Below are 15,225 nucleotides of genomic sequence, written 5' to 3'. Positions count from 1 at the left end.
ATCGCTGAGTTTTCAGCGATATTAATGCATTGCGGTCGTTTATTATCGTATTTGCGATAAACCTTGATAATAGCAAGGTTTATCTGCGATAATTTCTGACGATGCTTAGCGGTAAAAAAATCGTTGCTAAGCATCGTTAGGGATAAATATCGCTTAACTTTGGTAATATGCCCCAACGTCTGTTAACGTTCGATTCGAAGGAAATCAGGAAGTGTTGAAAAACATTGTCTGCGCCATCTTGTCTTTTTTCAAATGCCACACTTTTGTCGTGCACGGCAGCCATTTTAGATGCCTTGACCAGACCAACTCTCTGCACGCTGTCGATCCTTAGCATGGCTCCCCACCCTCGCAAGCATCTCCCCCAGGCAGTGGTCACCCCCGCTTTCTGTCTTATGCATGGGTAATAAACCTCCCCCCATCTGCGCTGCTCTTCCCTGAGAATCACACCCTGTGCCCGCCCGACACCTCCCTTTCGCCCTATTCACTACCGCACCCTCTGACACTCCTCTTCCTCTGTGTCCGATTGTCCAGGCCGGTCCTAGGCTATCAGCTAGCCCTGCAGATGTAGTTTATGGCCCCAGCTGTAAAGAATCACCCCTCTTCAAAGGAGTTATAGTAGATCAAGGCCCACACTCGATGAGATTCGTCACAGCAGAAGCGTTCCTATTATCTGAAAACCATCCTGTATTGTGATTGGGGAGGGGACCGAGCCTGAAGCGGAAGATTCCAGGGATGACTCTTTGTACATCAAAGTTTTTACAATTATGTGTCACATTAAAAATATATAGCACTCCGACAAAGTAGTAGGATTATAAAACTTTAATAATTTATAAATATATACAAGAAAACAAAAATAGTAATAACATATAAACATTTTTAGGGAAAAACAACGAAGTAGCGGTCGGCTGTGCGAATAGTCCCAACGCAGCACAACGTCCAGATTTCCGGCGTGGGGCGTCGCGGGGGGTGGGTCATCAGTAGCAAACTGTTGTGCGAATAGTTCCAAGGCAGCAGAACGCGCTGAAATCTAGATGACACGAAAGTGATGTCTAGTAAGTTGCCACCCAGCAAATAACGGCGTGGGGCGTCGCGGGGGGTGGGTCATCAGTAGCAAACTGTTGTGCGAATAGTTCCAAGGCAGCAGAACGATGGCACCAAGGTGATGTCCAGTAAGTTGCCGCACTGGTTTTGGTATCCTACAATGCTGCTCCGAATAACGGCGTGGGGCGCCCCGGGGGAGGCGGCGTGAACGGGCCTCTCCAGGTGGAGTGTCATCTGTTGTAGTGGGGCGCCCCTTTACCGTTTCAGTTGCCATTCCGTCCGTTTTTGGTCCACTGTGTCAAAAGCCGCAATTCAGCTGAGTTGCGCCCACTCTTGCGGTGCAGCGATAGGCGGCTGTCACAGGACTCTCAAAATGGCGGCAGGCTCTTTCCTTTTTGGGCCTGGTCCACTGAAATGGCCCTGGGACACCTTGGAAATCGGACGCTTGTCTGCTAGGTCTTGGACCCCATTCTCGAAAGCGTCCCCTCCGCCTTGAGGATTTATCAAAAGTTTTGGGGGCCCCCGACTCCTGTAGGCTTCTGGTGGGGAGCGGTTGCCATGATTGCTCGCGGAATGACCACGACGGAGCTACGAGATGGTGGTGCTCTCATGCTGACGCCAGCTTCAGTCTGAAACATCCAGAAACAAGGTGGGGCTTTCATCGTTTGGGAAAAAAAAAAAGTTTTCATCCAATGAAAAGTGTTGTTTTTAGGTCATATGATCAAGCCTTCCATCATTAGGAAACCAAAAGTAAAATGAACCAATGAAAAGTTTTATAAACAAGTCACATGACCTGTTATGCGGCATAGGGTATAAAATGTGGAGAAAATACGTTGGCACGTGAGGCAGCGTCAGTAGCGGACCGATGTGCGAATAGGCCGAAGGCAACACAACGCGCCAAGATCCGGATGGCACCGAGGTGGTGTCCAGCAAGTTGCAGCACTGGTGTGGCCATCCTATAATGCTGAAAGTCGGCGTGGGGCGCCCCGTTGGCCTGTGAGTTTGCGTCAGTAGCGGACCGATGTGCGAATAGGCCGAAGGCAGCACAACGCGCCAAGATCCGGATGGCACCGAGGTGGTGTCTAGTAAGTTGCCGCACTGGTGTGGCCATCCTACAATGTTGAAAGTCGGCGTGGGGCGCCCCGTTGTCCTGTGAGATGGCGGCAGTAGCGGACCGATGTGCGAATGGGGCCAAAGGCAGCGCAACAATATTTTCGGAATAGAAGACACCACAAGGCGCTGAGATGCCAAGATCCGGATGGCACCGAGGTGGTGTCTAGCAAGTTGTGGCACTGGTGTGGTCATCCTACAATGGTAAAAGTCGGCGTGGGGCGCCCTGTTGGCCTGTGAGATGGTGTCAGTAGCGGACTGATGTGCGAATGGGGCCAAAGGCAGCGCAACAATATTTTCTGAAGAGAATACACCACAAGGCGCTGAGATGCCAAGATCCGGATGGCACCGAGGTGATGTCTAAGTTGCGGACCGATGTGCGAATGGGGTCAAAGGCAGCGCAACAATATTTTCTGTATGGAAGATACCACTAGGCGTTGAGATGCCAAGATCCGGATGGTACCGAGGTGATGTCTAGCAAGTTGCTGTACTGGTGTGGTCATCCTACAATGCTGAAACTCGGCGTGGGGCGCCCTATTAGCCTGTGAGATGGCGTCAGTAGCGGACCGATGTGTGAATGGGGCAAAGGTAGCGCAAGAATATTTTCTGAATAGAAGACACCACAAGGCGCTGAGATGCCAAGATCCGGATGGCACCGAGGTGGTGTCTAGTAAGGTGCACTGGTGTGGTCATCCTACAATGCTGAAACTCGGCGTGGGGCGCCCGATTAGTCTGTGAGATGGCGTCAGTAGCGGACCGATGTGCGAATAGGCCGAAGGCAGCACAACGCGCCAAGATCCGGATGTCACCGTGGTGGTTTCATAGTTGAGAGGCACTTCATCTGCAGTGGGGCGCCGAGATCCGGATGGCACCGAGGTGATGTCTAGCAAGTTGCTGTACTGGTGTGGCCATCCTACAATGCTGATAGTCGGCGTGGGGCGCCCCGTTGGCCTGTGAGATGGCGTCAGTAGCGGACCGATGTGCGAATGGGGCCAAAGGCAGCGCAACAATATATTCTGAATTGAAGACACCACAAGGCGCTGAGATGCCAAGTTCCAGATGGCACCAAGGTGGTGTCTAGCAAGTTGTGGCACTGGTGTGGCCATCCTACAATGGTAAATGTCGGCGTGGGGCGCCCTGTTGGCCTGTGAGATGGTGTCAGTAGTGGACCGATGTGCGAATGGGGACAAAGGCAGCGCAACAATATTTTCTGACTGACACCACAAGGCGCTGAGATGCCAAGATCCGGATGGCACCGAGGTGATGTCTAGCAAGTTGCTGTACTGGTGTGGCCATCCTACAATGGTAAAAGTCGGCGTGGGGCGCCCTGTTGGCCTGTGAGATGGTGTCAGTTGCAGACCGATGTGCGAATGGGGCCAAAGGCAGCGCAACAATATTTTCTACAATATTTTCGGAATAGAAGACACCACAAGGCGCTGAGATGCCAAGATCCGGATGGCACCGAGGTGATGTCTAGCAAGTTGCTGTACTGGTGTGGCCATCCTACAATGGTAAAAGTCGGCGTGGGGCGCCCTGTTGGCCTGTGAGATGGTGTCAGTTGCGGACCGATGTGCGAATGGGGCCAAAGGCAGCTCAACAATATTTTCTGTATGGAAGATACCACTAGGCGTTGAGATGCCAAGATCCGGATGGCACCGAGGTGATGTCTAGCAAGTTGCTGTACTGGTGTGGTCATCCTGCAATGCTGAAACTCGGCGTGGGGCGCCCCATTAGCCTGTGAGATGGCGTCAGTAGCGGACCGATGTGTGAATGGGGCAAAGGTGTAGCGCAAGAATATTTTCTGAAGAGGAGACACTACAAGGGGCTGAGATTCGGTTACCACCGAGGTGATGTCTAGCAAGTTGCCGCACTGGTGTGGCCATCCTACAATACTGCTCCGAATAACGGCGTGGGGTGCCCGAAGGGGGGGGGGGAGGCGGCGTGAACGGGCCTTCCCAGGTGGAGGCTCGTCTGCTGTAGTGGGGCGCCCCTTTACCGTTTCAGTTGCCATTCAGCTGAGTTTCGGCTGCTCTTGATGCTACAGCGACAGGCGGCTGCAACAGGACTCTCAAAATGGCGGCCTGTTCTTTGGATTTGGGCCTGGTCCACTAAAATGGCCCTGGGACACCTTAGAACTCGGACGCTCGATTTTTTTTTCCTTTCCTGTACATGCAAAAAAAGGTAAATGTCCGGTACGTTACACGCTTCATCTGCTACGATGAACTCTCCAGAGGAACCGAAAAAAAATATAGTTATGGTAACTATACCATGCATCGTCATATGGAGAGGTGGCACCAATTAATTATAGTGCTGCATAAAAGAGAGATTTGGAAGAGAACCCCTGACCTGCTAGTACATTCATCAAAGAAGTGGCACTGACAGCATCAGAGGCAAGGGAAACGGTCCCAAATATTTAGAAGAACTTTGGAAAGATTAAAATGACATGTTTAGATTGTGGCAAATTAATTTCATGTGGACAGATGAGTGTTACTCTAATAAATACAGCATATGAACATCATCATAGTCGAGGGTTGGTAGAGACATTTTGACTATATCCTGGACCTGCCTGTCCTCGCCCAAAATGGCGCCGGAATAAATGGGACTCGTAACTCCTTGTTGTGTACTGGTTGCAGAACCTTGAAATCACGAGATAAGTATGCAGTTTTGAAGCACATGGCGGGCGGGGACGAGAATTGATTGAATATTTCGACATCCCTATTGATATTAAGTTCTGATGTGTTATTGATTACTGTACTATTGAAAGTTCGAATTAACGTCACCCATGGTACTTGCCCGCAAATGTATATGTAGATAATTTTATTGTAACTGTCCCTGTCGTATTTTAATTATAAAATGTACGTCCACCGATTCCGTAACTGTTAGACACCTTAGTTCTTGCAACCTAATGGCCCGCCCGTTACGTTCCTCTACAGTGTAAATGTCTACTCATCATATACGATTACAGTTTGCTCCGTGGCCGCTCCGTGGCCGGCCCACGTGGTTATAGGCTCGTATTTGTATAATGAAATTTTCACAATAAAGGTTTTTAAAAGAAAACATGGTAGTAGTATATACATTGGTAAAGTTTTTAATAATAGTCACTGTTTTAGAATCATTAAAAGGCAAGTGAAATAAAGCAGACCAATTACATGAAGGGTAAAAGGTATAATACGAAGGAACGCAGTAAAGATAAATGGTCAAGGGCTGTTGTGTTTTCTACTCCTGCAACATAAAGTGATCGATAAGAATCTCATATTCAGGCGTATCGGCGACTAAGACAGCAGGTCGACCCTCTTTTGCTCAACGGCTCCGTCATGGGACGAAGAAACGCTCTTTTTCTCGAAAAAAGAATATATTTTACTTGCAGGACAGTTGTAAATTTTCCGGGAAAGTACATTAGCCTGGAACATTATAACATATATTTAAGAAAAAATAATGTTCGGAAGTAATAAAAAGCGTAATTTTTAGGTCATATGACCAAGCCTTTCATCATTAGAATAAGAAAAGTATTTTAATTATAAAATGTACGTCCACCGATTCCGTAACTGTTAGACACCTTAGTTCTTGCAACCTAATGGCCCGCCCGTTACGTTCCTCTACAGTGTAAATGTCTACTCATCATATACGATTACAGTTTGCTCCGTGGCCGGCCCACGTGGTTATAGGCTCGTATTTGTATAATGAAATTTTCACAATAAAGGTTTTTAAAAGAAAACATGGTAGTAGTATATACATTGGTAAAGTTTTTAATAATAGTCACTGTTTTAGAATCATTAAAAGGCAAGTGAAATAAAGCAGACCAATTACATGAAGGGTAAAAGGTATAATACGAAGGAACGCAGTAAAGATAAATGGTCAAGGGCTGTTGTGTTTTCTACTCCTGCAACATAAAGTGATCGATAAGAATCTCATATTCAGGCGTATCGGCGACTAAGACAGCAGGTCGACCCTCTTTTGCTCAACGGCTCCGTCATGGGACGAAGAAACGCTCTTTTTCTCGAAAAAAGAATATATTTTACTTGCAGGACAGTTGTAAATTTTCCGGGAAAGTACATTAGCCTGGAACATTATAACATATATTTAAGAAAAAATAATGTTCGGAAGTAATAAAAAGCGTAATTTTTAGGTCATATGACCAAGCCTTTCATCATTAGAATAAGAAAAGTAAAATGAACCAATGAAAAGTTTTATTAACAAGTCACATGACTTGTTATGCTTACGTTACGCGCTGCGCGCCCCGGATGACTTCCGGATGCCCTAACGCGGCGCGTCATATGACGCATTACGCGACAACGCAGGTCCAGAATATAGTCAAAATGTCTCCACCAACCAGCGGTCGGAACACAACCCCTTTCAGCAGGCTAAATAGTTCTGTTAAATGACAACAGAAGGGACAGGCAACAAGAACCATCAGTCAAAGAGGGGAGGGCTAGTTCTTCTCTACCGGGTTACATTGGGGCGGTACCGGAACTGATCGAATTGGTAGTCTACAGTGTTTCTGGATGTTTCAGACTGAAGCTGGGGTTAGCATGAGAGCAGCACCATTTCGTAGCTCCGTCGTGGCCATTCCGCAACCAATCATGGCAGCCGCTCTTTATCGTTATTTTGGGCGGGGTGGGTGGCGGAGCCGAGCTGTTTTGCAGCCATCATTGTGTGGAGTTCAGTTCATCTCACTAGTTTTGTATTTGTCATGAGGGGTTGTTCCTAATGTTTCTATTTTAGCGAGGTCAAAAAGAGATCCCATTAGTGGCCTACTGATTTTGCTCGATTCATTTTCTTTTTTTTTTTACACGATTTTTCGTTATCTGCAAAGACTAAACAGAGTATTGCGACTCTGTGTTTGTTTGTAAATAGAGAATGAACCAAAGAGAACCAATTCTAAAACAGTAAATACTTGGATAACAATCAATCAAATGGAGAGAGAAGCAGGCACGACGTATTACAACGGGGGCAAAGGCCTGCGTTAACTACTCTTCACTATGTGCAAAGAGAGAGTACTCCTAATAGAAATGAGGGGGGGGGGCACCATTCAAAGCAGATCAGTGTGCATAAACACGAAAATGTTTTCACTTACCACGTACTTGACATTCGACACCTTATGATATTTGCTATTAAAAAACCATTGAAATTCACTGAAAAAACCATAGGTTATAGACCATATATAGTTAGGAATTAGCATTTACAAAACCTTGAAAATTCACTGAAAAAACCATAGGTTATAGACCATATATAGTTAGGAATTAGCATTTAAAAAACCTTATTTTACTCACACAAAACCATTGAAATTCCATATATAGTTAGTTGCACTAACTATATATCGCGCACCCGCAATCCACTGCTGATCATGTCACATATTACATCATTCATGACATGGTCAGTGACATCACTGATGACATCACTGATGACATCTCAAATGACATCACTGATGACATCACTGATGACATCTCAAATGACATCACTGATGACATCACTGATGACATCTCATTTGACATTACTGATCACATCACTGATGACATCATTCATGTGATAATACGATGAACCTCTTCAGACTCTAATATAACCTTAGATACACTCAGTGTAAACAGACACTCATAGACTGTCACTCATCCATGGAGTTACTCAGACACTTAGTCAGTCATGCAAAGAATCAATCACACCTCCATTTCCTCAACTATACAGTTATACACACCTTACTTATTCAAACATATACTAAAACATATTTACTCACTTATACAATCCTGGATACAAGTTCACAATGATCCATACAGCCACTCACACATTCACTGGCTCTTATGCACAGTTATTTATATATGTCAACTCTCACATGTATTGTGTTTTACATATGTACTTACTTTGACATGTAGCACTGAGATATCCATTCACTCACCAATACACTCATGCACACAGTCAACCGCCCATACAGCTGTTTCCACATGCACTTTTGAACCCATACATCTAGTCAATCAACTGCTCACACATCTATGCAGAGAGTCATACACCTCCCAGCCACCCACACACACACACTCAGTCTCCCATAGAAATGCTTGGGCAACCAATCAATAACCCATACAGTTAATCATACAGCTAATGATCAACACATGCAGCAGTTTACAGAACAACAGACATAATGATGCACAAATTAAGACAGTTTAGTCACTAACCCATGCACTCAGTGAGACACATTTAATCAGTCACTCATACAGTCAGCCATGCCCCTACTAAATCCTTCATCAAGACACTTATACATCCACTCATTCTTCAATATGTAAGACATATTTTAACTTTACAGAATTATACAGTCACTGGATGTAGTCATCAGTGATGTCATTTGAGATGTCATCAGTGATGTCATCAGTGATGTCATTTGAGATGTCATCAGTGATGTCATCAGTGATGTCACTGACCATGTCATGAATGATGTAATATGTGACATGATCAGCAGTGGATTGCGGGTGCGCGATATATAGTTAGTGCAACTAACTATATATGGAATTTCAATGGTTTTGTGTGAGTAAAATAAGGTTTTTTAAATGCTAATTCCTAACTATATATGGTCTATAACCTATGGTTTTTTCAGTGAATATATATATATATATATATATATATATGTGTGTGTGTGTAACCAAAAACGCCCAGAAGCTTGAGGCCACACAGCACTGCAGGTGAGTAACAACTCTATTTAAACCAAGCAGGCAGCTTAACATCCCTTTAAAGTCCATGGCCTGACGCGTTTCGATGCCGCTGTTTGCATCTCCTCAGAGGCCGTGTCAGCGGAGGTGATTTCTGGCTACCGCATCTCCCCTGCGTGTTTCCGTAATAGGGGGCTTCAGTGCTCCTCCTTTGGTGGCAGTTCATTTTTAAATGCACGCTGGGATTTGAGGTCTCATTTTGCCAATTAACTCCCTCTAGTGGGTTACCTCCGCTGCAGCTAATTATCGACAATTTTTCTCGACCCTCCATTGAGCCTTGGATGAGACTCTGCCGGCTTCATTAAAGGTGCCCTGCAGCTTCAGAAAGAGGATTTATCCAGTTAATATTAAATAGTTGAAAAACATTGTTTTTTTTACAAAATGTATGTTTTTTGTTAAAAATTCACAGTCATTTTAACAAATAGGCAAACATGCATTATGTAAGGCGAACTACTTTTGTCTTTTAAAGAAACAATGAAGTCTTTCTTTTATGCCCATGATCATGTGATCGCTACGAATGCAATGTGGGGGTGTGCACTGCTATGCACTAATAAAAGTAAAAAATGGCGCAGTAAAAGCTGGATGTGATCAAGGGTCTGGTTGGCCCGAAACGCGTCGTTGCAGGCTGTGATTTACAGAATAAAAAAATAACTCGCCTGAAAAGCTGTGTGGTCCGAGTCTATTTCTTCACCAGTGGATGTTGGAGGTGGTCGGAGTTTCATTGTGCATACATTGTTACGAGGGTCGGATTCCTTCATTTCCAGGACCACTTCCTCGGAAGTTAGAAACCGCCCACAACCGTCTTTGTGAGGCTCCATGGTGGAAATTTGGCGGTTTCCCCATGCTGTCGCTGAATGACATCGAACAGAACGTGTATTTCCGGGTCGGCGGACCCCTGGATGCGCGACTGCTGCCGGTGAGTGATTAGGGCGAAATTAACAGGAGAGGAGAATTCAGCTTGCGGTGGGTGATCGGAGCGGCTACGGCTATCCGTTTTATTCAATACACATTAATCACAGCCTGTCATGTCAGTGGATAAAGAAAGAGAGAGAGAGCTAGTGGCAGAGGAATTATTCCAGAATCTGCCCTCTACACTACGTAATGCAGCGCAAGCACCAACGGAAAACACTGACAAGGACAGGGATGCTAAAACAATACTTAAAAATATAGAGAAACAATCTAAATTGGAAGTCACCAAATGGTGGGAGAGCAAGTCACTTTCTAAATATATTGAAGTTGGTTGCGTGCCACGTGGTTTAAGAATTTTGTTAGCCCCCAGCTTCGATAAACCCAAACCGGATATGCTTCGTGAGTGGGGGAAAGCAACTTAGACGCTTCCATGAACCTTGTTAAAATTCTTACAAAATATGCAAAGATAGACCGTGTGGCAATAATAAAAGAAATAGAGGAACTTAATGTGGAATTTGACAAAATACCTGTCACAGATTTTATCATCAAGACAAAAGCAGCCATTGAAGAAAGGCTTAAAAAACATGAGGAAAAAATGAAGGCAAGAAAAGTACAAAAATTCACCAGGGATCTGGCAGATTATGATAACGGACAGATTTTTACGTTTGCCCGAAAGTTTGATGTTGTAAAAAGAAAAGAATACAGTGAGAAAACTACAAGCAATTTAACTGTTGCTAGTTTATCAATCAGCCACAATGACAATTCTTCCAATGCGGACACCGTTTCATTGACAAGTGAATCGAGCGGTAGCACTGACTACCTATCCAGTAAAACAACTATATTAAGTGTAAGCCAAGAGTTGGATTTTTTAGTGGCAGAGAGACTGAAAACGCTGCGTCCAAGGCAGCAAAAGAGGCCAAACGAAAGCGCAGAAACGGGAGAAGACGTAATCAGCGCAAAAGGTGGAAAGCAAACCACAAAAAAGAAGACATTTTGGCAAAAGAAACGGCAGTAACGGACAAAAGTGTGATCAATTTAAGTGACGTTGAGCTTACGAAAGCAGAGGAACAACTCTTAGCTCTGGGACTTAACTTTTGCCCAGGTGAGAATTTTAATTATGCTCGCACTCGCGTAGATGTATATTGCTTTATTAGAAAACTCAACCTTAAAAAGTTCTTGGCCTCAAAATCAGATAAAGGTTTATATAATGCATCGCCATATGATTTGTCAGTGGGAGTAGATATCCCACCACTCATGATCTCAAATGCGACAAATTTATTAATCATGCATGAATTTAATGAATCAAATGGGTCGCAAATTGCAAATGATGTTAACGATGTGACAGATATATCTTCCCAAGAAAGGCTACGTAGAATTGATTATGTACAGAAAGGGGCTGGGCTCAGACCCTTTAAATCTAAGTCCTGTTTTGTTCCCATTATGCCTAAAGATGCAATCGACACGTATCATGATATGATCATTACAGATTTAAAATGTTTAAATCACAGTGTCAAGAAAAACAAACAACAACGAGGCATTTGTTTCAGGAAAGTCGCATACAATAATTTAATTAAGAAATTGGGTGACAATTGTGAGATTGTAGTGAAAAAATCAGACAAGGGCGGTAATTTGGTGCTGTGGCCCAAGAAAGATTATATCGTCGAAGCTAACAGGCAACTTAATGATAAGGTGTGTTATGACAAATCAACCATGAAAGAGTATGAGAAAGCTACAGAAGTACTCAAGAACCTGTTGTCTCAATTGAGAAGAGAAGGTCTCATTTCAACAGAGGAGATTAATTTTTTAAATAAAGAATTTCCTAAACTCCCCATTTTATATCTCATTCCCAAAATTCATAAGGGAATCTTGCCTATCCCAGGGAGACCTATTATCTCAGCTATTGACAGTGTTGGGGAGAATTTTGGTCAATATGTTGATTTCTTTTTACAAGACTTGGTCAGAACTCTCCCTAGTTTCATCAAAGATACAGGCGATTTCCTTAAGAAAATTAATGAGGTAGTTTGGACGGATGATCTATACTTAATTACGCTTGACATAGAAGCGCTTTATACAAGCATAGATCATACACAAGAACTTAAGGCCACAGAACACTATTTAGCAAATAGACCAATTGATTACTATGGCCATAGCAAATTGATTGTTGAACTTATTAGATGGTGTCTTAATAACAATTTTTTTCTTTTCAACAATGTACTCTATAAACAACAGAGAGGAGTAGCCATGGGGGCCTGTTTCTCCCCCAGCTATGCATGTTTACATGTAGGCTGGTGGGAGGAACAGGTCCTTAGGCGCACACACAAGGCAGCCTTTGACAGACACATCACTACTTACTTTAGATACATCGATGATGTGTTTTTATTATGGCGAGGTACACAATTAGAAGTGGAAACATTCATAGAAAAGATTAATATCAATTCTATGAATTTGAATTTTACCTCACACATCCATAAAACAGAGATTGAATTTCTAGACGTGAAAATTCTCGTCAGAAATGGAAAACTTGAAAGCACATTATTTAGGAAACCTACAGCAGGTAACATCACGCTACATGCTGCGAGTTTTCACGCACAGCATTTAATAGCAAGTATACCATATGGTGAAATTTTAAAGTTAAAGCGGATCTGTAGTAGTGAGGAAGATTTCTTAAGGTGCCAGAAAGATATGTGTGCACGCTTTTACTTGAGAGGCTACAGTGAGAAGATCGTTCAGGATGCTATCAAAAAAGCTAACGACTGTCCCAGAGATTCTCTTTTTCATGACAAAATCACAAAGCAAGTTGATGATGAAAAAAAGCAGGGTGATCCCAGATTCATCACTACTTTCTCAAAACAAGAAAGAAAATGCAGATCGATTGTACGTAAACACTGGCCGAAATTGCTGACGGACAGTAGTTTACAAGGACGTTTATCCATGTCACCCACAATCACCTTTAGAAAGGGTAGATCGATGGGTACAGATTTAGACAAAAACAGTCCTGAAACTAGGAAAACAATCTCATGGTTACAACCCAGTAATGGTTTTAGAAGATGCACATCATGTAGGGCCTGTAAATTTGGGTGTAGTAAAACTTCTTAGCGCACTCCCTTCGATTTATCCCCTGTCCCGATTAAAGGGAACTACACCTGCAAAACGGAGTATGCTGTTTACGTTCTGACGTGCACCTGTGGTCTCAATTATGTTGGGAGTACAAAGCAGCAGGTGCACGTCAGAATATTGCAGCATTTTAGAGCTATCCTACACAATGATCCAGCATACCCTGTGGCGCGTCATTTTTCTAGATGTCACATTAAAGACATCAACTGCCTCTCATATTATGTAATCAGTGCTATACCAAAATCTACAAGGGGAGGCAAGTGGGAAAGGCAGTTGAGACAGTTAGAAACGAAATTTATTCTTGACTTAGACAGCAAGTGGCCACAGGGATTGAATACTACTGAGGACATGCATACCTTTTTATAAATTGATCGTGAATATTGGAGTAATAACATATGTGTAAATAGTTGGTTGCTTGCTGCTACAGTAACGAAATCTGTATATATATAGTATTTTGCAAATTGCTCATTAATGATTCTCTCTGTGACCTGTTTTTTATTATTGATTGATGACTTTTAGCAAATTGTCCTTTTAAAACTATATTATTTTTAATATATTTTTACAGTGGTATTCTTTCCGGCTGGATAATTTTACCATTAAAAAGATGGATTGCATGTATGCTGTATCATATAATTATATTAACTTATGGTCTTAAGATATTTATTATTGCACTGTATCTTTCTCTTTTTTTGAAAAGGGATTATCTTTGCTGAAATTTGCACATATTTGTATTGCACTTTATACCAATATTTGCACTTTAAAAAATGTTTACACTATGGCACTTTAGGTATAACAGGCATTCAGGATTCAACCAGGAATAATTGTACCATTAATGTACATGTCATGATATAAAATCGACAGGCATAATTATAAAATCAAATGATTTTATTAATGGATTTATCCAGTTAATATTAAATAGTTGAAAAACATTGCTTTTTTTTACAAAATGTATTTATACATGTAAACTTTAGTTTTTGTTAAAAATTCACTGTGATTTTAACAAATATGCACACATGCATTATGTAAGGCGAACTACTTTTGTCTTTTAAAGAAACAATAAAGTCTTTCTTTTATGCCCATGATCATGTGATCGCTACGAATGCAATGTGGGGGTGTGCACTGCTATGCACTAATAAAAGCAAAAAATGGCGCAGTAAAAGCTGGATGTGATCAAGGGTCTGGTTGGCCCGAAAAGCGTCGTTGCAGGCTGTGATTTACAGAATAAAAGAATAACTCGCCTGAAAAGCTGTGTGTTCCGAGTCTCCTTCTTCGCCAGCGGATGTTGGAAGTGGTCGGAGATTCATTGTGCATATATATATATAAACAAATGGGAGACACCCACCAATCCACTGACCTGGAATTGATTGATCTGGATCTGATGCAAGCTATTGCAAGCCAAAGAAGTGATCAAGAGCAAACAATTGGAGAGCTAGCCAATTTAGCTGAACAATTTGGCGTATCCCAGACCAGAGCGAGTACAAATTTCAAACCGGCATCTAAGTTCATTCCAACTATGCCATATGATGCCATTGATGTTTTCGAGGAAGCTGTTAAAACAGATCTTCTAGGCCTAAGACTTAAAAGCACCCCTCAGTCGACCAATAAACAATGGAATTTATCATTGGAACAACGGAAAGCGCTCATGAAACTGAAATCTAACATCAACATAGTATGCAAGCCCTCGGACAAAGGCGGCAACATTTTTTTAATGACCCGTGAATACTATTGTACAGAAGCGCTTCGACAACTTAGAGATTCAGACTGCTACACTAAGATAACTAAAGCTGAATATAACTCCAGCATTGTGGAATATCATTCGCTTATTGAGAAGTGGGCAGCAGAGGGGTTGTTAGATGCAAATGAACTGAAGTTTTTGACATGTCAACAGCCAATAATCCCAACGTTTTATCATTTACCAAAAATTCATAAACATTCAACACAGCCACCAGGGAGACCAATAATCTCCTCAAAGGGCAGTCTAACGGAGAACATGTCACAGTTTCTCGATTTCTTTCTGATTGAGCATGTCAAAACCCTATCATCATATTTACGGGACACATCTGACTGAACGATGTTGATTTACCCATGTGGGTGTGCTGAACAGTTTCCAAATAAAACATAATAATGAACAGCGCACTACATTATCCAAGAGGCATTGCATTCAGCCACGCCCTGGAGGCAGGCATGAAATGAAGTTGTGCGCGATGTTACGTGGTCGCAGTTGCTTTGAACTTTACACTGCAGAAGAAGGGAAAAGGACTTCCCGAAACGCGTTCGGTGTTTGAACTTTGTTTGAGTGAAGCTGCTGTTCATTTTGTGCTGGCTGGGTGTCAATTAAATACGGAAAGCATTTTCTTCCTGT

This window comes from Lissotriton helveticus, chromosome 10 (genome assembly GCF_964261635.1).
Source record: "Lissotriton helveticus chromosome 10, aLisHel1.1, whole genome shotgun sequence".
NCBI lineage: Eukaryota > Metazoa > Chordata > Amphibia > Caudata > Salamandridae > Lissotriton > Lissotriton helveticus.
The sequence above is the reverse complement of the archived record's forward strand: the minus strand, read 5'-3'. Positions refer to the sequence as shown.